Source organism: Manis pentadactyla, chromosome 2 (genome assembly GCF_030020395.1).
Source record: "Manis pentadactyla isolate mManPen7 chromosome 2, mManPen7.hap1, whole genome shotgun sequence".
Taxonomy (NCBI): Eukaryota; Metazoa; Chordata; class Mammalia; order Pholidota; family Manidae; genus Manis; species Manis pentadactyla.
The window spans coordinates 88,789,686-88,814,529 of NC_080020.1; the positions used below are offsets into that span (position 1 = coordinate 88,789,686).

The 24,844-nt window shown below is 39.2% G+C and overlaps 1 pseudogene; it reads left to right on the forward strand.

The window, feature by feature from the left end:
- The first annotated feature begins 264 nt into the window (after positions 1 to 264).
- LOC118913616 (60S ribosomal protein L23a-like) overlaps positions 265 to 24,844 on the forward strand; it is a 33,674-nt pseudogene continuing 9,094 nt past the window's right edge.

Here is a 24,844-nt window from a genome sequence, read left to right on the forward strand (position 1 = left end):
CAGAGATTCCTGGGCTCACCAGTAGAGTTTCTGATTAGTGAATCTTGGGTGGGGCCGAAGAATTGCATTTCTAGCAAGTTCCCAAGCAGTGCTGAAACTACTGGCACAGGGACCAGGATTGGAGCAAAAGAAGGAAATCTAAGAAAAACACATTAAGTAGGATTTCATTTATATGAAGTTCAAGGCAAAGCAAATTAAAGCATTGTGTAGGGATGCATCTAGTATAATAAAACCATAAAGAAAAGCAAGAAAATGCAAGACCCAATGATGGAGATAGCAGCTTCCCTCTATGGGGTAAGGGTGGAGAGGTGCAGTCACAGAGTGTAATGTTCTGTTTCTTAAAGTGGGAAGGGAGTTATTGGATGCCTATTTTATTCTAAGTTGTACAGAAACATGATGCATACTTTTGTACCTAAGGTATATTCAACAATAAAATATTAAAAGGTAGTGAAACCAGATAGTATATGAGAAGAAGCAAACCACTTTAACAAAACTGGTCAGGAGTAGATACCAGGGAATTGGGATTTGGGTGATTACTGGGAAGTTTGATAAGCAAAAAACTTGGAGGGGTGGGGTGTATTCAGCAGAGTGACATAATCAAAGTGAGAAGATGATCAGCCTGGACAGAGAGAATTGTTCATGTGCTAATAGCAGACAGATCAGTTTGAAAGTGGTTAGGTCAAATTCTTAATTCAGTATGCAAAGTCAGAATTTTGAGGGAATAGGACATACTGCAGATACATTTTGAAGGAAAGGAGGTCAGGAAAAGTCAGGGATGTGGCCACTATCTCTACCTGAAAAAATTCAAACAGTGTGGTTTTACCAAAGACTTAGGCAAAAGTCTGGTTTTGCAGTCAGACAATCCACATGGAAAGTGAAACATCTTTGACATTAACTTTCCTTTTCCATTTTTATCAATATATGCTAGATAATACATGTATGTAATAACATAAGGCATATTTTGAAAAATAATAGTTAATTTCTCTTAATCCTGCTCACTGCTGAGTTTCACTACCTAGAATTATTTTGAACTTTTTTTAGCTTTAACTTCTTTCTTCTGGTTTTAACTTCTATTTTTTGAAGTAACATATAGTTCAACTTCTTGATTTAGACATGATTTTCTCTATTAGGATTTGGATTGTTTATAAGTACCACCCATAGAGTGTAGCAAACATACTTTCCCATTTCCATCCTCCCAACATAAATCTTCCACAATTTTTGGCTAAATCAGTGTACACTGTTTACATTATTATGACCATGTAAACATTGTTCTCAGCTGAGCCATGTGACACACTGTGAACACATTTCTTTTCCTGTATAACTTTTAAATTTCACAATAATTAATTGCCTCTTTCATACTTACATAGTTTTCTATATGCCTATCAACAATTCATTCCCAAACTCTCCATTCAGGTCTCTAGAATTCCTGTCAATATGGTCAAATTCAATGCACAATGTCCATGTTCCGCCTTTTTTCCCTTTGGAGACATCTCTTTTGGACTCCATCTACATGTTCCAATCTGGCCTAATGAAGAGTTGTTTTCCTAGGACTTCAATCAGTGACACCATAGAAACGATCACCTCCTTCTTCTGTTGGATACCATCTTCCTTTTACTTCCATGTGCATACAGTTGGATTTGTCAAATGGCAGACCTTTCTGTCCAGAAGGCCCATCTGACTATTCAGGGAACTCCACATGCCAGTTATGTTTAAGTCTTATCTCTTGTGTTTATCAGTTTCTCAGAATCATTCAGTTGCCTGATAGTAGGAGTGTGCACACAAGACAGGCAGCTAGGTTTTGGCTGCATGGCTGTGCCATGGAGGCTTTGGGGAAGGGAATTACTTTATTTTTTAGTATGCAGCAATTGCCTTAATCACTCTGTTTTCAAGTCGGAGCCTTACTTCTGCGTTCAAATCTCCCTGGGGTCTAAAAAAATAGCCCTGTCATATCTAGATGGATGAAGGTTGAAAGTCATATCATCAGACCATAAAACTAGGAAGATTATAAAGGGTGAATCAATTATATTTTATAGCCAACACAAATTGACTGAGTGCCTAATTTGAGCAAAGCATTCTTGGAAACTGAGTGAATGCAGACTTCTTTACCAAATTCCTTACAACTGTAACCTTCTCTTTAAGGAAAAAAAGGATCAGAAAGTAGTGCTGACACATAAGGTCTTGAAACTTACTACTCTAAAAAGGTCTGGGTTAAATGTGGAAATGATTTAAAAAAAGACAGAGGTAAGTCAAAAAATGTCTCCATCCAGGAAACTAAAATATTTTAGGAACATTTCTAACTTCCAATACCCATATCAAGGAGAACAACTGTGTCTTCCCACGGTTTTGCTTGTAGTGTATGGTGTGCCCCTGGAATGCCATGTACAGTTCTTGTGATCTTCTGAGCTCTAGTTTGAAGAAGTGTATCTGGTATTGTGCATGTCTGTCAGAAGATATTTTCTGTATTCAAATTAAGTGTACAGTAGAATGATCTTCATAGACCAGCAGTTCTCAGAGTTAGTCTCTGGGTCTCTGGGGGGTCCCCAAGATGAAAAACATTCTTATAATAATTGTAAGACATTATTAACCCCCTTCACTTGTTGATATTATAATATGAATTCATGCCGGTGCTTTCGCCTGAACCAAGACAGTGGCATCAGACTATGCTAGCATGCTGTGCTCTTCACTAACAGGCACTTGCAGTGAAAAAAGAAAAAAAAAGCCAGGTTCACTTAAGGAAGTCTTTGATAAAACATAAAATGACTAATTTTACTAAATCTCAACCATTTAGTATGATTTAAAAGTAGTCTGTATTGCAAAATGGAAGTGCACATAAAACACTCTGCTGTCTACTTAAGTAGGAGGATTGTCTTGAGGAGAAGTGCACATTTAATTGTATGAGTTGCAAGCTAAATAGCCATTTTTCACAGAACACGATTTTTTATCTGAAGGAACAACTGACAAATTATGGCTATTCTGACTTGAGTATTTGTCAGACATTTTCTCAAAAATTAATGAAGTGAGTCTGTCACTTCAAGGGAAACAACTGGCAGTATTTGTTGCCAATGATAAAATTCAAGCTTTCAAGCGAAAATTAGAACTTTGGAAAACTCACATCTACCACTGTGAGCTTGACAATATCCTAATACTTGAAGATATTGCCTTTGAGAGTGGTGATATTAGTGATAGTGACTTATGTTAAAATAATAAAAATGATAATAAAATGTATCAAATTTTTAGAAGCAGTACATAACTCAGTGAACCAATATTTTCCACATGACCAATGCATAGGTAAAAGATCCAATCAAAGTGAAAGGTAGACAAAATAATTTTATATGACAAAGTAACTTTTAAGAAACTACTCCACGGTAAGTTGAAGAAGTGTTAAAGAAAAATATCCATAACTACTTGAAAAGGGTATTAAAACATACCTTCAGTTTCCAACTACATATCTGTGTGGAATTTTCTTTATATACTTCAACCAAAACAACATACGTTAACAGTATAAAAAGTAGAAATGAGAATCTAGTGCTTTTCTATTATGCTGAACATTAAAGATATTTATAAAACTTAACAATGCCATACTTCTCACTGATTTTGGGGGAAATTATAGTTAATTTTCATAAAATATGCTATTTATGTAAACAAAATGGACTTAATGTTTTTAACTGAGCATACAATAATATTAAATTTTTTCTTATGCAATAAATACTGATAAATTATAACCAATATAAATAAAATTTCTTTGTGGTCTTCAATAAGTTTTAAGAGTGTTAAGGGGTCCTGAGACTTAAGAGTATGAGAATTAAACTAACCTTAATTGACCTTTCTGTTCATGGCTCAATCTTAAGTTGAGTCACGGATCTGAGTAGATTGAGAAGGCAAATTTGGAAGCAGTGACTAAGAATATCAATTTATAAAAATTGGCAAAGCAATGGGCTCCCAGCTGGGGGTGATATGTACTACTGTCCCTTCCAGGAATACTTGAAATGTCCCATTTTTGGCTGTCACACTGAGAGAGTGGAGGTGGTGGAGGTTGTTGGAGAGAGGTGGTACTGGCATCTAGTGTGTAGAGGCCAGGGATGCTGTTAATATCTTATGGTGTTTAACAACATTCCTTCCACCCTGTGGCCTCTCCCTCCACCAAACACACACAATAAACAACTATCCAGCACAAAATGTCAAGAGTGCTGAAATTGAGAAATCCTGGAGTATAGTAGATAGATACAAAAACTGCCTGTCAAAACAAAACAGTGAAGCTAAATCACTTAAGTATACGCATCCAAACACGACATTTTTTCCATCGAGATACATATAGATCAGCATAGGATAACAGATTCAAGTCATGAAACTCTTTTCTGATTTACCAGTGAGACCAATCTATGATTTTCTAAAGGCAAATAAAGGGCTAGTATTTGGATTCTGGTATATAATCAGAGGTCTAACAAATTTTTAGAAGTTCATTCTATCTCATGTTCAACATATAACTCAAGTCTGGTAATGCATTTGTATTTTTGAATACATAGCAAATATGAGGCCTGTAAGCCTGAATATGAATTAACAACGACACAGTAATTAACATCTTGTGCTCTGACTCAGGTGAGCATCCTGAGATTCTCCAATAATTCATAAAATACAAGACTTAAGGAATTAGCAGGATATCACATTATAAACAAAACAAGAGAACAGTACTATTATGTGTAGTACCAAGGGAGCTAGTTCACAATTGTTGTGCCAACTAATAACATCATTTTGGGAGAAAGGAATTATAAACTAGAATTTCACAGTAGGATCACCCTGTTAGTAAACTAATCATGCGTACTGTTGTGGGTTGAATTGTGTCTCTCCCCCACCCTCTAATGCTTGGTCGAAATTCTGAGCCTCTGTCCCTATGAATGTAGCCTTATTTGGAAATAGGGTTCTTGCCAGATGTAATTAAGATGAGGTCATACTAGATTATAGTGGCCCCTAAACCCAATGATGTCCTTATGAGAAGAGAGAGACTTAGAGACCTTCCCCCACCCTGGGGGAAGAGGTCCATATGAAGACAGAAGCAGAGATCCGAGAGATGCAGCTATAGGCCAAAGAGTGCTTAGGATTTCCAGCAACCACCAGAAACTAGGAAGAGGCAAGGAATGAGTCCTAGAGCCTTCCAAGGGAGCAAGGCCCTGCTGCCACCTCGATTTCTGACTTCTAGAACTGTGAGACAACACATTTCGATTTTTTTAAGCTATCCACTTTGTGGTACTTTTTTTATGGCAGTCTAAGGAAACTAATACACCACCAATCGCTACCAAAACCTCTTCCTGCAAACCTCTTGCAGATTGTTTTCTGGCCCTGGCCTGAGAAGGTGCAGTGATGGAGTCCTCCCTGCCTAATGGAACAGACAGGTTCACTGCAGGATGGTTCTAAAATCTATGAAGGTCTTCTTCACAAAAGGAGCACACTGGCTTTCCTGCTTGGTTGCTTACCTTGTTTTATTTGTCAACCACTAGTCTAGAATTTGGTCATCATCTGAAATATGTGTCATGATAACCTTTGGCAAATGGGTTATGGGAAGTTCATCTCGCCAGACGACAGGAACTGAGAACTCAAAAGACGAAACCGAGACCCTGTCTACTCCTTGTTTTCTCGGCAGGCAGTAGCACAGCTGCGTGACGTTGCCCTTTGGGCTCCTGGGAAGCTGTGGCTTCTGCAAATGAGAATGGGAGGCATCACCTCAAGTTATTCAAATGCAATGTAAAAAAGTTTACAGGGGAATTAGGCCCATAGGGTAGGGCCCACTTTACAGAAAAAGGACAAGTGACCCGTTAACCTTCACAAAGTTAGTAGCAGAAGTGGGATTAAAATCCAGTTTGTTACACACAAAACTCACGGTTTTTCTGACTCTCATGCAGAGTGCCTCGCCTGAGCACACTGTTGGAATACCCACTATTTAATCTATTGCATGGTGTCCCTTGTAAGGGAATATCTTAATAAAGTATTTAATAAATGCTCACAAATTAGTGTATTTCCATGCCATTTAGTGTCTTTCATTCATAGCAATTGAAATTCTATTTATAATAAATTCACTCAGTATTCACGTGGATGATGCATACATTTCAAAATGTTCAGCTGCAATTTGGATTTAATTAGTTGACACTTTGAGTACTGCCAAAGGTTTTTTTTTTCCATTCAGGAATGGATTGCCTGTTTCAACAACAAATCCTTAAGAACATCTGTAGAATAAAGCCAACTGACAAAAATATTTATGTTACAGCTTTCAGCTGTGACATAAGGGGACATTCCATCTTAGGCGCTTTGCATTTAATGGAAGAGCTTTGGCCACAAGGACGCTCTGTAGGATGGGCTTTCCTCATTATCATCTTGTCTTGTCCTTCCTTCCTGTTGGTTCAAATTTACAAGATGCTTTAGATGGAGAATTCAATAGCCTAACTGGATACTTTGTTTTATGTCTCAACAGCTCATTGTCTATAGTTAAAAATTAAAATCAAGAGTGACAGTCACATTGAAAATCAGTTTTAATGCTGACAAATGATGACAACAGAGCAGAGATGCTCCCTAATGATGATGAAGATGTGAGGATGATGATGATGAAGATAATAGCAACTGGCAATTATGGGATGGTTACTATGGACCAGTCACTATACCATACACAGTATCTCATTTGGCCTTCTTAATGAATCTGTAAAGGAGGTATGTGTCATCCTCATTTGGAAGATGAGAAAACTGAGGTTATGGCAGGTTTAGTTCCCAGAGTCTTGGAGCTATTAAGTTGGTGGAGGGGCACTATTTGAAACCAGTTCTGACTTACAATGTCACTACGTAACATGGATTTAACTGTTTCTGGGGATACCACACAGGGTATATAGTAGAAACTCATATTTCTACTGTGTATGATATTTCTACAGTGTAGTGTGTATATTCTACATTTCTACAATGTTGTCATTCCAGTCAATACCTCACTGATTTTGGTAAAAGGCTTACTAGCTTTCCCAGGAGAAGAACAATGACACAAAGTGAAAATCTGGCCCTCTATAGTCACAGAGGAAGTGGGTATCCAAGGGACTGTGCCCTTCTTGGTAGGTATCCTGTAGCAGAGGATAATAAAACCTGAAGGCAATTATCTCAGCAACTTATGCAACCCCATTTTAATTCATGCTTATTTCATATTAGAGGGTGGGGCTGATTTTTGTTCAAATAATTATTTCAGTTATTCATTTTGATATGCTAGTAAAAGGATGTAGACTTATTTGTACAGTCTGATACGTTGATCCCTCCACCCTATCCCACCCCAAAGGGATAGGGCTAGGGAAGTCAGGCTCCGAGGCATAGTGTGCTGTATACGAGCTCTAGAACCAGATTGTCTGGGTTCAATCACCAGCATCATTACTCACTAACTGATCTCGGAAGTATTAAAATTTCTTTATGCTTCAGTTCATTCTCTTAAAGCAGAATCTTTGTAACTCCTCATCGAGTTGTTAGGTAGCCTAAATTAATTCATACATGTAAAGCATTTGGAATAGCGCTTGACATATAAATACCAGCTATCATTGTCACAGCCATCCCCTAGCCTCTTGCAGGAATCTAAGTGTTTGACCCTGCTAAACTATGTTTTTCATAATGGAAACTGAACAGTCTAAAGATTTTCATTTATATCCCAAAACTTCCTTAGAGAAATTTTAATAGGAATGAGGCCCTTTAATAATTACTATTTATGTTTGTATTCAACAGTGATAACTTTCAGGGTAATGTTGAGGAGCTAGGGAAATTTCAAAAAAATCTGATTTTTATGGAATTACTTTTGAAAAATAAGAAGCAGCTCATTTTTAAAGAAACTTCTGGCTAGACATAATGTAATAAAGTATATATAGCATATTTCCTGACACGTGGTGGGCACTCAATAAATGTCACTGTGACTACTATTAATGTGGTATCTTCATGTCAGTTTTGTGGTCCTTCTTAGTACTTTATCACAGAGAGTGCTTTTCTGTTGTGGATGATAAGTATTTGTTACAAGTTCTGAACACTGAAGATGTTAACTTTTAGAAGTAGAGCAACCATAATTTCTCCTCTGAACTTTCTGTTTCAAAATATTCACTTTGCCCCCTTCTCTAAAGCTGGAATTAAAAAATATTTAACCTGGTGTGAAAGAATACATCAATTAGAGCATGTACAACCTTCCCAGTAGCATTCTATTTGGAGATGCTTATAGGAAGGCTTCCAGTTTCATGTTCGTCAATAGAACCTGTCTCAAGTGTCACTGTGAACAGTGTTCTATAACATCAGCTCAAAGTAAGGAAGTGCACCCAAGGATTCAAGTTTCAGCCCCTTTTGTGATGAGGAACAGCAACTCTACTAATAGAACCACAGGGATAAACTCCCTGGGACAAACGCATTTCCTCTGCCTGAGCAAACATACGCAGTCTGTTTACTGGAAAATGGTATTTCAATAGGGAGTCTTTTCACTGTTGAAACATGTCACACATTATTTTTGATGTAATCTAAAATAAGTTATTACTAAGTGGTGCCTATTAATTTCAAGAAAAAAAACAGGAAATAAGAAGGAACATTATAATCACCAATGTAATACTACCACCTAAAAAACTATCACTAATATTATGGTACACAGCCTTGTAAGATTACATGTCTGTGTATGTATGTAATTTGGTTATTTGTATTGTATGTATGTTTATTATTTGTATTTAGGAAAATTTAGGAAAATTGGAAGCTTAACTTTGGTGTTACTGTCTAACTTATCCTTCATAGTTTCTCTATTTGTATCACACTTGACGTCCTTTCCCATGTCAAGATTATAACACTGTTCAGTTGCATTTTCATCTACTATGATTTTGTTTATTTCATTCAAATTTTTAAGCTATTAGAAATTGGTTTGGTTTAGGAGTGAGTGAGAGACCCAACTTTATGGGTCTCCAAATGGCTGGTCTGTTGCTCTGACACAATTATTAAATAATCCATTCCCTCCTATTGATTTGAGTTATGCCTTTATCCTACTGTAAATTCATATATAAAAGCTTTATTTCAGTACTTCCCATTCTGTTTTATTGCTTCATCTATTCCTCAACAGAAGCCAGATTATTTAGTATTACTAGCAAAATATGGCAACTTTATTTATATAAGGCCTGCATTTATCTTAAGTTTAATCATAGGCATTCTACCTTCACCTTTTAAGAAATATTAATTTGTTTTCATAAGTAACATATGCACAGTGTTGACATTTAAATGGTACAAAATGTACGTAGTGAAATGTAGGTCTTCCTCCCCTTCCTTCTCTGCCAGCTATTTCCCCAACCTGGAGCCAATTGTCATTTTCTATATATCTCCATTGTTATTCCATGCATATATAAGCATAGAAATAGCATATCAAAATGGCACTTTCAGCCAAGACCTTAAGATGACAGATATTAGACTGCCAGACACCAATGCTGAGTGCCACACCAAAATATAAATCTTCAAAGGAAATACTCAGAAAGCAGTTTCACAGCCCTTACACTTTGCACCCACACTGAGGATATAAAATGGATTGCTGGTAGAGAAGGAAAGTGAGATAGATCTATGATTGCAAAGATGATTTCGCTGGGGAGAGCGGTGCAGACTGTCCCATTTCCTGCCCACCCCAGGCCCAGCATGACCCTTCCACAGGACCACTTTGAGAGTTTGATCTGCAGCCTTGCTGGGTGACAGACACTGACAACAGTGACTCACTGTCACCTGAAAGCCAGGGACAACAGATGGGCTGGCTACCGAAGGCGGAGCCACAGGAGCGCAGGGCCAGCGAGTGTGAGTTGGGTCTCCAAGCTCAGAGTTTATTAAGACCAAGGATGTGTGAGTGATTCTCAGCGTCAGATGTGGGCCACAGGAACCTGGGAAAAGAGACAGGGAGAGGGAGGGAGGATGGAGAGGGCGAGTGGGTAAGTGAGAGAGAGAGAGAGAGGGAAAAGAGAGTGTGTATGTATGCTGTGTTAAGTCATGCACAATAGTTTGTCTTGATGAGCAAAGGATCTCAACCGTTAGAAGCTAGAGGTGGGCTACAAGCTTCCTGGGAGGAGAGTAGGCAATGCCCCTAAGGAGAGCACATCACACGCATGAAGGAAATGCAGGTGACGTATTTCCACTGGTGGGAGGGATTCCTCTAAAAGCCACAACAGTGCAGGGTGACCAAGCATCTCAGCTGACCCAGATTGAAGGAGTTTCAGAGGCATGGGCTTTTCTTTAAAACTGAGAAAGTCCTGGCAACCTGGGACAAGTTGCTCACCTTACCTTGAAGTAAAAATGTCAGTTTCAAACACCTGCCAGATCTAGAGAATGTAAAGCCATCTTAAGACAGTAGAGTGCAGTTTTTACCTTTGTTCCCTTCCCTCTCATCATCTCACGTGGGAATGGTCAGAAACAATAGGTAGTAAGGCACAGCAGAATCAAGCCAGGGAAACAAGCCTCACTGGGGAGAAGAGGTGCAACCGTTAAGTTGGAGTTGGCAGTTATGACTGACGTGGGCCTGGGCCATGTTTAGTTTTTGAATTGAGATCAAGTAGGTGGTCAAAAGTAATATGAAACTTTGTATAATTCATAAGTGGTCAGAAATGTCCTGGAACTAATTTTTATTCAGGGGCTAATAACCTTTTCCACTGAATACATTTTAGTGGGTCAGCAGGACACAAACTCAAGTTGCTTTGTGATTTCTCTCCATGAGCCATGCTGTTTCAGTATGTTGGCTTCACATTTGTGGATTAAAAAACCCTGCAAATATGTACTATGCTACATACCCTCCTCAGCTTGATTTTGTTCTTGCAGACATACATTATGGGGCTTGTCTGTTACACTGCAGACAGAACAACACCATTGTTTCTCAGCGTTACCTCCTATTCTGTACCTGGATGGTCACGGAATTTATACAGCCATACAGTCAAAAAAATTTTTGACCTTTTTATATTATGTTTTCAATTTTTAAAAATGGTTTCTGGATTTTGTGTCATACTTAGGCAAACACTTCATACCCTGAGATTATAAAACATTCTTCCATGTTTGTTTCAACATTTTTATTATTCTTTTACATTTAAATCTTTGCTCTTCCATGTCTTTAATGTAACAAGTAAGGCATTAAATGAAATTTTTTTCAAGTCCAAATGCCATTATTCACCTAGAATCCATTTTCTTCCACTGATCTGTAATGCCATTTTTATTACATAATTACTCCCTAAAAATCACCAGGTTCAGGTTAAGTTTCATTGTTGAATTGTACCAAACCACTGTGAATCAGATAACTCTGATGCTACTTAGACTCACTTGAAGAGAAAAAATATTTCATACAAATGGATGTCTTTTAGGGAGTAGCTAGCTCTTTGACATGTTTCCTTACTTCTCCTTTGGAAATTGATCTGCTTAATTGTTTTTTTTAATTTTTTTAAATTTTTCATTTCTTCTAGGGTCAGTTCTGGAAAATCACACAGTTCATTCAGATTTTCAATTTTACTTGCCTAGAGTTCAGTTTATCATTGTTAAATTCCTTTGTAGTGATTATTTCCCCATTATTTCTTCCTTTGAATGTATTTTTGCTTTATTTTGTTCTTGATAAGATTTGCTAATGGTCTATCTCTTATTAGGTCCTATGATCTTAGATAAATTTATTAGTTTTACTTTATTTTCAGTTTATAATTAATTTATGCTTTTATTTTTAATTCTTTCTCTGAATTTCTTTCATAGTTCATTTTCTAATTATTTAAATTAAGTACATAATTCCTTATTATTAATATAAATATGAAACTTATTTCCAGCACTGCTTTAGCTATATTCCATATATTCTTCTATCTAGTATTTTATATCAGCATTCCTTAGGCATTCTTCAAGAGTTGAAGAGTTGTTTTTTATTTTGTTCCAAGAGTTGTTTGAGAAAGCATTTTTTTCAATTTCAGGCTATAAGGGTTTTTTCTTCTTCCCTAGGTTTTAACATTAAAATTTAAGTTTTATTCATTTATACTCAGGTAACTTAAAAAAAAAGTTTAGGTGGAAAAACTTCCTTATATTTCTCTGAAGGTTAGACACCCTTGAAAGAAAGAAATGTGTGTGTGTGTGTGTGTGTGTGTGTGTGTGTTTAGAGGCAGGGTAAGGTGGGGAAAGGGAGGCTGTATGAATTCCTTGAACCTCTTCTAATACCCCAAGGAAAACAAGAAGAGGAGGGGAGGTAGAAAGCAGGTGACACAGGAGGATGATGTTGCAGCAGCTGTGGATTTGGGGGTCAACCAGGTAAGGCTTTTGCATGGCAGGAGCCAAGGCTAATTACTGGGCTTTCATGTTGCTGAGTAGGGTATGAGGGCAGAGGGCTAGAGCCGAAATGCTGCACTAGAAGGGATCTGTAAAGATGATGTGAGGAAAGAGAAAGAAAATAGGAGTAGTGGTTAGATGCAAGAGAAACCCTTCAGGGCAAAGCCAAGATGTTTACTAATGGTGGTGGTAAGAGCTTTACTCTGCAGGGCAGCAGTTCCTGGTTCCCCTCAAAGTTTCAGTAGAAGATCTAAGTTCATTGTCGTGGTGTGAGGTTGGATTTTTGGAGAGACCTGTCAAATAGCTGAATATGATTTCAAGTTGTATAAAGCATGAAAGTAGTGTTCATCAGTTGAAAGCTACTATACCTGGGTTACACTTTAAGAAGTTTAAAGTTAGGACAAGGCATGAAGAAAGGACACCAAGAAAGGGTTAGGAGACACTGAATCGGGCTTCAGCTTTCTCACTTTCTGTGGGATGTAGAGGAGATCACAGACACTACCGGGTCTCAGTTCTTCAGGAAGGAAACTGTACAACAGCTCGCCTTCTACCTCTTTCTGGAATAGTGCAGGGATTAAGAGCTCTGCATAGGGTTAGTGCACCTGGGTTTGCCTCTGACTCCACCATTTTATTTGACTTTGGGCAAGTTACCTAATCCGTTAAGAACTGGATTCCATAAAATTATAATACAATGTTGCCTGTTTCAAAGAGTTTTGGTGGTAATTAAATGAGATAATTTTTTTAAGTTTGTTTATCAGAGTGCCTGATGCAGAGTAAGAACCTAACAATAAACAAGTGACCAGGGAAACGAAGGAATAAATGAGCAAGACTGCATACAGTGAGTTCTAGCCCAGGCCAAACACAATTTAGCTGTGTAGCTGTGGGAGGTTCATTTAACCGCTCTTGTCTTCAGCTTCCACATTCAATTCAACTCTTAATTATTCAGAAGGTGTTCTGACATTACAAGTCACAATACCTCCCCATTGGCACAATGAAAGATCAATCGGCTGGTTTGTCAACATCCCTTCCATCTCTAACTTTCCATGAAATCATTATAGTTGGTACCCCTAACAGCTGTGACCCTGGGCTTAGTCATGTACATCCTCTCGTTATCCTGCTCCAGGCCATCAGGAATACCTCTGCTCCTCCACTCCTGGATGTAGTGTAATATCCACATTGCTTAGATAGTCAAGTATAAACTTACTGTTACACATTTCGCTCTTCTGCATTTATTCCAAGTTTCCTTTTGATTGACACCCATGATGTCAATGTCAGCAGCCCTAAATGGCTTCTGGATGACCCCTAAAATCTGCAGTCCATGAGTAAAGGATAATACCTTGCAGGTAAGTCAGTAGGTTCTGTTTAAAGGCATTACATGTCCTCTCTTGAACTGGGAGGTAAAGATATGGTACAAACAAAACTTTGATGTCAGATAGACTTAAATTTGAATGCTGGGTGACTGTACTTACCAGCTGTGTGGCCTTGGGCTAGATACTTACTCTCACTAAACTTCAATTTCTTTATCTGTAAAATGGGTGATGGCCCTGCATACTTTGAGAAAATCACATGGAACAATGATGTAATAGGGCTTGACACAAACTCTATACATCCCTTCCTTCTCTCTTATATGGGTGGCAGAAGTTACAAGATATGTCCATCCCAGAGTCCCACAATATAAGAGCTTTGGGTGCAGTACTATAACTGCATGGTGATGTCATGTGTGATGTTAAATTAAAAAAATATTTAAATTGAAAAACAAAGACCTCTGTGAACAAAGCTTCCAGAGCGTATTCACTGAAGTGTTATGCAGCATTTAAAGATTCTGCTGCCTGCCCTAAACTTTTGTCTTGTGTAGGACCATGTGAGTGGCTATGGGGCTGGGTATAAAGAGTATGTGTTTTGGGGAAAGGACTGGGAGAGTGACAAAGCTCTAAAGACCCACTCACATGATGGCATGAAGGTGACAGTGGGGGAGAATAATGGGAAAGAGGGAAAACAAAAAGGTAAGAATAAAGGAAGGCAAAGGCTGATAAATTAGAAAATAAAACTTATTATCCTGTATTTTTTTGCTTTGCCCAACTGGTAGTAGATATTCTAACATACAAATTTCTCAAATACTGACCAGAAAGAGGCTCTTACCAGGTCTGATGACATACAAAATAAAAGCAAAACCGAATAACTGAAAAACTGAATACCAAGTGCTGATTAACAGAGAGTTAGCTTTAAAAAAGAGTGAAAACATTTGCTAGTTTTTTGGAAAAATAAAAATCCCCCCCCAAAAAAACAAACAAACAAAAAAACCATCCCTTTGGGTTTTTCCTGCAACAAATCCTGTTCTCAATTTTCTGTTTGGGAGTAATCCAGGAAAAAAATGACCTCTCCCATTCTAGTAATGAATTTCTATTCCCTTTTGAAGTTTAAATATGTTAATTTAATCTCCACATGGTCACCAAAAAAATATGTATTGTCAAATCATAGATCTTGACACACTGCTTCAGGGCTGGACTCTACCCTGTTACTCTGATTTCTCTGGTTCTAAACATAGAGCTCATCAAGGGGAATGATGGCTGAGCCCAGCCCAGCCTGTCTCTCCACTGTTGACAAGAATTTTGTCTTTTTGTCATGATGTCCCTTTGCGAAGTCAAAGTATTCTCAACCCTCAAACAATGTCAGAGATTGGCTAGGAACAGTCAGTGAAATAGCATCAAAACCACACTCCTCATTTCTGGACTTGAAATCACCAGCATTCAGAACACATTATCCTACAATATAGTAAATACCTTCCAACTGGGGTTTTATTTATTTACTTTGTAAAATAATTCAAGTATCTGCTTCCTCCAAATTATGCAAGTGAGCCAAAGCTGCACATATAGAAAACATTATATAAACATGTGACCATTAATATAACCATTTGTAAACATAGTATACCAACATCTAAAGATTGATTGGAACCATTTGCAAACTATTAATTTGATAAACTTACTGAACAACTAACTGCTTTGTGTGTTAAGACCTGTAATCGGTGATGATAAGCCACAGACCTCCTTTCAAGGAACCTAATAGTTGAGTAGAGCAGATAAGAAATGTACACAGCCCCATATGAGGAAGAAATTAAGATCTCTGAACTACCTAATCCATGTTATTTGGGCCAACTCTTTCATCTAATGATGACTTCTCTGGCCCCTACCTATTTTATTTATTTTCTCCTTGTTCCACAAGTATTGGAAGTAGCTTATAACAAGAGGGCATATAAGACTATAATATGACAAGGCAAAGAAGCATTGCTAACATCATAGATGTGTTCAGATCCTGCTGGTCCACTCCTTCAACAAAACAGCCTCAGGATTCCTGCATTTGTAACGTTTTTCATTCTTGTCGCCTATTCCCATTGACAGACCCACCCTGGATTGTGCCACCTGGAACTCCACCTCCCCTAAAATCTCAAACTCTAATTTATCAGTGATTGACCAACTTCCATCATTCTTGCTCTCTTCCTCCCACATTCCCATCATGCTTATTGTTCACCCTCATCCCCTTTCAACACACCAGCTCTCCAGTGTTGCTTTGTCTCCCCGTTGATTCTCCTCGAGAATGGCTTCTCTTCCTTCCTTTTCCAAACTAGACACAAAATGCACCACTTCCACCACTGTCTTTCCCTGCATCAGTGTCCCCAGCCCCCAGACTTGATCAGCCAACTTATCTGCTCTCTCCTGTTTTTATCCATCACTTGTCTGTCCATTGCTGCCATGTACAGTCAGGGTCTCCTACGTCACCTGGTCCTTGGGGTCCTCTGAGTCCTTTAAAAACACTTCCCTTCTCAGATCGCTCTCTCATTCTCTACAGGGGCAAGATTTTCACTACTGTCTTCAGGCTACCATTTCTATCTTTTCTGCCCTGAAGCCCAAGGACTATTTTTTTACGAAATACATATGTCAGCACCCTGCCCACCTCCTCACCCTCAGCTGCTCTAGAAGCAGAGCTCTCCTGAGGGCAGTTCATCCCTCTGCACTGCCTGGCCAGCTTTCACGGGGCTGTACTGCGGGGAGAACTGAGGCTGTCGTGCATCAGCCGGGGTCTACACTTTCATGGCTTTTTTGAGACCGCTGCTTAACTGCTTAGGGAACTGTGTCCCAACATTAATTTTCATGATTGGATCTCACAGCTAAGTCTGTGATCTCTTTCAAACACTCTTTATCATCAAATTTGGGGACAAGTGGGGAAAAAGTCTATGAAGAGATACAAATGTGCCAAATTCTTGAACACCTATTCCATATTCTATTTTGGATACTACATTGCTAATCTAGCCAAGACTTGCACTTTAATTAATTAATTTATTAATTACTTATTTCTTTAGGTTCCTGTTTAACATTATCAACCCAGGATTTACGGGAACAAGGTCCACATTTACCCACACATAGGACAGTCAGGACCAACTTCAAGTCTGTAAACAGTAAGCTGATAGGGAAAGGGGAGGGAAGGCACTTGTGGAACCTAATAAGAATGAAACTTCAGAAAATCCTCAACAAAAGAAAACTATCTCTAAATATGGGAAGTCCTTCACTCTAAATCAATTGATTTTAACAACAGCAAATTATATTTGAAACGGGCCTACTCAGGAGGTGTTCAGTGTAATCTAGAGGATTAGAGGAGTGGTCTTTGGGAGAAGAGAACACTGGAGAGCTGGTGTGTTGAAAGGGGATGAGGGGGAACAATAAGCATGACGTGAACGTGGGAGGAAGAGAGCAAGAATGATGGAAGCTGGTCAACGACTGACCCTAGAGGAGTGCTCTTCGGGAGGAGAGTACTTCAAGTCAAACTAGCCTTACGTAAGCCCCAGACAGCCCACTGCCAAGCCTGGCATTCAGCCCTCTGAAGAGATTACCCCCACCGTCAGAGACAGAGAATCTATACAGTTAAAAATATTGTCCAACTTAGTCATATTTCTAAACCAGAAGCATCCCTGGGAGGACAGATGTAATTCTAAGCTTACTTAACTCTTGCCACTGGTTTTGTGATGGTTGCAGGACTGCTCAGCACTGGACCTACCTCCCTTGACTAAGATCCTCCTGTCTATCTGCTGATATAGTTCTTTCTCAGACTGAAAGAACCAAAACCTTAGGAGAGAGAAGTTTAATCCTAGAATCCATGTCTTGGGTGTTTGCTAAATCCCCTGTGAGAAACTCTCAGATAGAAGCATGCAGCATGCTTCAGGCTAAGGAATCAGGCAAGTGTAGGTGTGCACCAAACTTTAGTACTTCTTTAAATCTTGGTTTATTCATCTGTAAACTGGGGATAGTAACATATACTTAAAAAGTGGTTTCAAGGGTTATGCAGCTCTCAGCTTTATAGATGATAAGTGTTATCTACATTATTTCTGCCATTACATCAAAGACCCCATCCATCCCTGATTTTAGAATTGTTGCCATTGGGCAAATGATTAAGACTCATGCCTGAGTCTGAGACCATACAAGGAAACTCTAGCTGCTGGTTGAATATACTGACTTGAAATTAGCAGGCCCAGTCATTTCAGCCAGGACATAATGTGAGCAGCCAGTTCTTTGTGGTAGGAAAGTCTGAGGACGCCCTGCAGCTGTATGTGGTAGCCCTGCCAATGGACAGATATTTCTATCTATGAACATAGCTCTATCTGTACTTATAAACCTGTCCACAAACACATCTATAACTATAATATATCATCTGGATCTAGATCTATAGTCTATAAGGAATACAAAGGCTATACACCAAGGTGTTTACATTGGTTATTTCTGGTTGTTTGGGATTATGGGTATCTTTTCGCTGTCTGTGTTTTCTCATAAGTATATACTGCATTTGTAACATGACAATAATAGAATATCAATTTTGAAAGACATTGTAGGGAAAGGAAAAGTAGTGAGTGACATCAGCCTCTGTCAGCTTCCCCTTGGGAAGCAGCCCTGGGGAGAACGTCCAGAGGGAAATGCTGAGAGCGAGGAGGGGGTAGACTGGGGTGGGCTGCAGACAGGAAGCTTGAGGAAGACACCTTGAATCTGTGTGTGGATTCCCTGCTCAGCGGAATTTTATTTCAAGGTGCTGTTTTACATGATCTTGTTTTTTTACTAAAGCGAGCCAAAAGTATTTTGACTTAGCCTCCTTGTTCACCTCTCTACTCTTCCCACTGTCAGATCCTTTGTTCATGTCGTTTTTAGGAAGCCAGATGTTTAGACAGATTTTAGGTTGTGTTTCTTAACAAGATACCTGACACAGAACACCTAAGAGAGAAGTGTATGTCCTGCCCACACAGGTAAAGTCGCTATTATTCTGGTGGTGACTATCAGGCCGTGTGCCCCCACTGGGCTTCTCAGGCTAACACTCTGGCAGGGACTCAGCTCAAGTAGGCATAGAAGACCTATTATGGGGAGGAGGAGGAATAGGTGCAAAAGTGAAGGAAAATAGGATTTTTACATTTCTGTGGGCTGATGTGTATTACAGGATCCTGATGCTGAGTATGAAGAGGTTCTAGACTCACACTGGATGCAAGATAAATTGTAACTCTTGTGGGGCGTGGGGGAATCTTTTTCCCAGCCTGGAGCAAATTAACCTTTGAAACCAAAGTCAGTCAAAGGAGAAATAAAGTGGGAGAAACCCATTTATTGCTTATAAGCAGTGTCCCTCACCACCTGGCTACAAAAAGGGACCCCACTAAACCTCTCTGGTCCAGTTATACCCTTGCTCCCCCCATCCTGGTAATCACCTGTTGATATGGAGATGGACCACTTCTCTCCACCCCTAGGAAACACCTACTGATATGGAGATGCACTAATGCCAGGAGATTCTGGAAATATTGCAATTTTACCCACACTGATAGATATAATAGAAAGAGAAGCAAGCCAAGGGTTTCACTGTTTCTTGCCCTTGGGTCTTCATCTGGAGACAATCTTCCTCTGACTCCAGTACAGTTCTCAGTGCCGGAGCACAGCATTGCTTTCCATATCCATACATTCATCCCCAGTGGACACCTACATTTTGCTACTTCACTGGACCTCAGACTCAGGACAACTGAAACTGAGTTGTTTATCTTTCCATACAGATTGGCATCCCTCCCATGTTTCCTGTTTTGGCCAATGATGATACAATCTATCCAGTCACTGGGATCACTAAAGTCAGTGCTGAGTCCCCCTTCATTTTCCATACCCAGTCAGTACATTCAGGCCTGCAAAGGTCACTACCCTCTTCTCCCATCTTTCCATCCTTGTCTCCATGCCTTGGTTCCAGCCCTTGTCATTTTTTTTCTTGGACCACTTCTAGGCCTAACCAATCTGGCTTTAATCCATTTAAATTCTGTTCAAGTTTCCTAAAACTAAACATTATCATACACCTATTAAGTACACAGCAGAGTGCTAGGTGCTGGATGTAAGAAGTTTATAAAAATAGATAAGAGCTAATAATCATTAGTCCTTACTCTGTAGTAGATATATCTTTTACTTGTCTAGTATAAAAAATTTTCACAATACCCTAACAAAGTAGGTATTATATCTACTTTACAAATGAGGAAGCCAAGGATTAGCGAGCTTAGGTAAAATTACTGAAAGACACATAGCTAGTAATTGTTGGTGTGTGTACCCAGCCTGCCTGACTCCAGAGACCAAGGTTTTGATATTTAAGAAGAGAGGTTTCTGGCCCTATGGGGTCACAGACTAGTCAGAAAGGCAACTAATATGCAAATACATAACTATTAATTGGCACAATATTCCTGTAGGAACGTGAAGCACATTGTGAAGTCGGAGAGGCTCCTCAGAAGAGGTGATACTTGATCCAATCCTTCCAGAATGAATGAATTCATCAAGGCACAATAATTTCAGCAGCTAACTCTTAAATGGCATTTCCCACGTGCTAGACACTATTCTGTTCTCTGTACATATTGACTAATTTTACCTTTATAATTTTTGGTAGGAGTTAAGGTGCTTATACACAGATGAGAAAACTGAGATTAGGAAGGTTAAGTGATAAGTCCAAAGTCCCATAATAATGGAACGGCAAAGCCTATATTCAAAACCAAATTTTTCTAGAGTCAGTGCTTTTAACCACCACTCTACTTCTCAACAAAGCATGGAAAGGGCATTCCAGGCAGAGAAAATAGTCCAGAGGAAGGCATGACATGTGGTACACAGTATGTGTGGGCAGTGATAGGAGATAAACTCTGTTATGGACTGAATTGTGCTCCCTTAAACATTCATAAGTTTGAAGCCCTAATCCTCTATACCTCAGAAAGTAACTGCATTTGGAGTTAGGGTCTTTAAAGAGGTAATTAAGTTGAAATGAGTTCTTTGGTGTAGGCCCTAATCCAGTATGACTGGGCTCCAAGAGATTTGGACATAGGGAGATGGCAGCCATCTACACCAAGGAGAGGGCCTGGAACAAACAGGTCTTTCCCTCTTGGCCCTCAGAAGAAACCAGCCCTGCTGACATCTTGACCTTGGATCTAGCCTCTAGAACTGTGTGACAATAACCTCTGTGGTTTAAGCCACCCAGGCTATGGTGTTTTGTTATGGCAGCCCTGAAAACTAACACAAGCCTGTAGGGGTAGGTAGGGCCAGGTCAAACTGAGCTTTGATCCTAGAATTACTAGGAATGGATCAGTGGGTGTTCAACTGCCAAGTCATATGATACAACTATCATTTTATAAAGCCTGCTGTGGTAGCAGTGTGGAGAGCAAGACTTGAGGCTTGGTGGGGGTGGATGTGGAAGGCCAGAAAGAGGATAATGAATGCCTCATCCAAGGCAGGAATGGGGTGGAAGAGATGGGTGCAGAAACTACCAGGATGGAGATAGCCGCCCCCTTGTCCTCTCCACCTGCCTCCAGAGCCATCACAAATTTCCCACCATTTCCTGAACATGCCATGTGCCTTCCAACCCCCACTCTGCCCCCTGTCCCTATATCTTTGTACATAACATCCTGAGCTGCCTCACATTTAATGATGCTTCAAGACCTGGCCTCAGGGATGCCTTCTCTATGACACTACATCCAGGATGTCCTAGGCTCTATGACTCTCACTCTCCAGCTTTGTAATTATTTGTTCCATGCCTGTCTCTTCCATTAGACAGTAAGCTCCTTGAGAGGTCTAGTCCACTGATTGACAAACAGAAGTGCAAACAGATGCTAAATGAACAAAAAGTCTTAAATGAGCACAAAGGACCACAGAAATTTAAAAGATAAGTGGAATTGGGTTCCACATGATTTATAAGAAAGCACATAAAATCAGGCATTTGGGGAGATATGGTCTCCAGGAGAATGACACAGATACCTATGTGATAACCTTGCCCTTTTTTCTTCTGAATGGAAAGGAATACTGGGAAAACATAAAATACATTCAATTCCTTTCTAGTGGGCTTTGGGAATCATGTTGGGGACAACATAGGGGATTCAATATGCTTACTTAAGAAAGGGTGGCAAATGGTTGAATAATCCTAATACTTAATGGCCTCTCATGGATCTCTTTTTTCTCCCCTTAATTTGCTGTGTTGGCTTGCTTTTTAAACTCATGTTTAGTTACGTGTCTAAAATTAACACAATGACTGTTGACTCAGTAGTCTTTAGATCCCTCAGAATGTCTTGGTTATAGCTCTCGTATTTTACTTGGAGGGAAGAAATCAATTACCATCAGTCAGAAATAAGATGTGATTACACTCATCTCTATACTGTCTTCTTAGGTACAGACAGTGAGTGGCTCAAATATGTTTGGTTGTTAATGTATCTCTATCCTGAATGATATTTTTCTCTTAAGTGTAATTTTCCCTGTGGGTTATATGAGCAATTTATTTTAGATTTGATGTTATGAAACCTAGAGTTTAAGTGGAAGAGCTGATTTTTAATTTTTAGCAGAAGTTCTTGATAAAGCAGCCATCCTTAGAGATACCCTTGGATGTCAGAAGGCAGGGGTGATATTCATAGATGCCCTGTTTAGAAAGATGATGCTATTCTCCTGCATTAGTTCCCTGCGGCTAACATAACAAATTACTACAAACTTGATGTCTTACAAGAGCAGAAAGTTATTCTCAGAGTTCTGGAAGTCAGAAGTATGAAATCAAGGTATGCGCAGGACCACACTCCCTCAGAGGGCTCTAGGGGAGATTCTGTTCAGTGCCTCTTCCAGCTTCTTGAGGCTTTAACTTTTCCATGGCTTGTGACCACATAATCCTACTCTCTGTCTCAATCTTTGCTTGACCTTCTCTTCATGTCAATTCTCTGTGTACACCTTTTAAGGTCATTTGTCAGTGGAATTAAGGCTCACTTAGATAACCCACTGTCATCTCATCTTAGGGTCCCTAACTTAATTACATCTGTGAGGACCCTTTTTTTGAAAAAAGATCACACAGAGAAAAGAATAGGGAACTATCCTTTTAGGGACCACCATTTAACCTACCACACGACCCTTGGTCAGGAAGACCTTTCCAGGAGTGGTGATAGATTTATACCAATGCACCTACAGCTCTTTCCTCCTTGCCCCTGAATGTAAAGTTAATAATGTGCACACCCCACTAATCTAAATGAGAGGTGAAAGCAGGAACTGCAAATGGGCAGAGCACATGCCAGCTGTAGTCAAGAATGTGCTCTAATTGCCCTCCATGGTGCTTTAACATGTTTGAATTGGTTGAGTATGTGAGAAGTTGGAATATTTTTATATAAAAGTTTCAAGTTCTGGCTTTTCCTGTAAAGCCAAGTCTAACAACAGTAGGCCCATAATCACTTTCAGTAAAAAGGCTGGAACCTGGGTGGCAGCTGATCCTTAAATGGGGCCTGAACTTTGCACACTGATACAGTCCTCAACTCTCCCTGTTGTTGACCCAAGTCCCACCTTACCCACTAGAACTAACTGGCTTCTGAGTTTGAGTTGGCAGTATCTGGTCCATGGGCTTGTTATCAAGGGCAGTTAGCCACTTGGACAGAAATGCAAGTGATGTCCCTGATTCACTCTAACCATAGAGCTGAACTCTGAAAATTGCTGTCATAAGAGTTTGTGCAGACAAGGACAGGTTTGCCCAATGTATCCACTAGGTGCAAAGTCTCATATTCTAAAGAGCTACCCCCCATTACTATGAAAATGAGCCTACACTGTAATAGTCTAACTTCTTCAGGCCCAGCCTCATGTAAACACAATTTCTAATCCTGAATTTTGCAGGTCCAGCTCAACTCCAGAGCACTTGCTTATTGCTTTGTGGACCAGATATTTTATGTTTTATAATACCGTGTGTACAATATGACAAATATTTTTCTGTTCCTCATAAAATTTGTTGAGCTTACATCCATAGAGCTTAATTGAACTAAATCTCCCAGCATTTCACTACCCAATACCTTTTCCTAAGGAAATCCGGGGTTGTGAGGGAAGTAAAAAGGAAGTTCTTTTTTCAGCATTAGTGGTTTTAACAGACATTGACTGCTTTTGCTTCTATGCTGGAGTCCAGATCATATAGAGCTGGGAATAGCCTGGAAATACAAAGAACTTCAACATGCAAGACTAATTTTTTATTTGCAATTAGACTGACAGTTGGCAGTGTGTAATTAAGGAAACACTGACCTGGCTAGAGTTCCTACAGAGGTATTTTCTCCGGGATTAACTGTTCTTGCACAAATTTCCCCATGCCATTCCCAATTTTTTAAAAATGGTATGATTTCTGTCTACAGCAAGGAGATGAATTTTCATGTGCACTATTCTTATAAACAGTCAAATTTCCTTCATATGTTTTGCTTTTCTTTACATACATTCCAAGATAATAAATTAACAGGTTCTATAAAAAAAATCTCATACACGGGCATGCACACACACACTCTCTTTCTAGTGGGTCAAACCTGTGACATCTTTCTTCATTAACAGTGAATAATGAATCGATCTAATTTAGCAGAGATAATCTAGTTGAAATTGACTTATTACATGTCAGATTGAACACACACAATGGCAAAATTCAGGGTATACATGAAGCCATCACTTTTTAAAACCTCAACCACAGTAAATTCCACAGAAGTAGGGATGTAAATGGCAAAAGATTTGTTTATAATCTATTAAAAAGCCACCTGCTTTAGTATGTCAAAGAAGATAATTTCTTTTTAGTAGGTATGATACAGTAAGAGAAAATCACTTTAAGAATGATTAAATAGACCGCTTAAAAGGTATATCTCACTGTATACTTCATTAATGATACAACAAGGATCTTCGCTACCCACTGAGGTAATTCATCAAAGCAATTTTACCCATTTCACTGAAAATACTTGGGAAGAAGTTCCAACTGAAGTAGACAAATTGACTTTTGATCTTTTGTTTGAAATTTGAAAGGGTTTAATGGTAGAGGGTTGTCACTGATTGTTTGAAGACTGACTCCAGATTTCTCTCTCAAGACTTACTATGAGTAATACTTATCGAAAATCATGGAGATATGGCATAAACTGAGCAGCAGGCAGGCTGAAGAAGGGAAACACTGATTAGCGAGACCTGCTGGCTGTAACCTTCCATCCTTGACATCTGTCACTGGTTTTCATGAATAATGAACTTTTTCCCTATAAATTACTTTCAAATAGTTATGGAGTCAGAACAGTAAT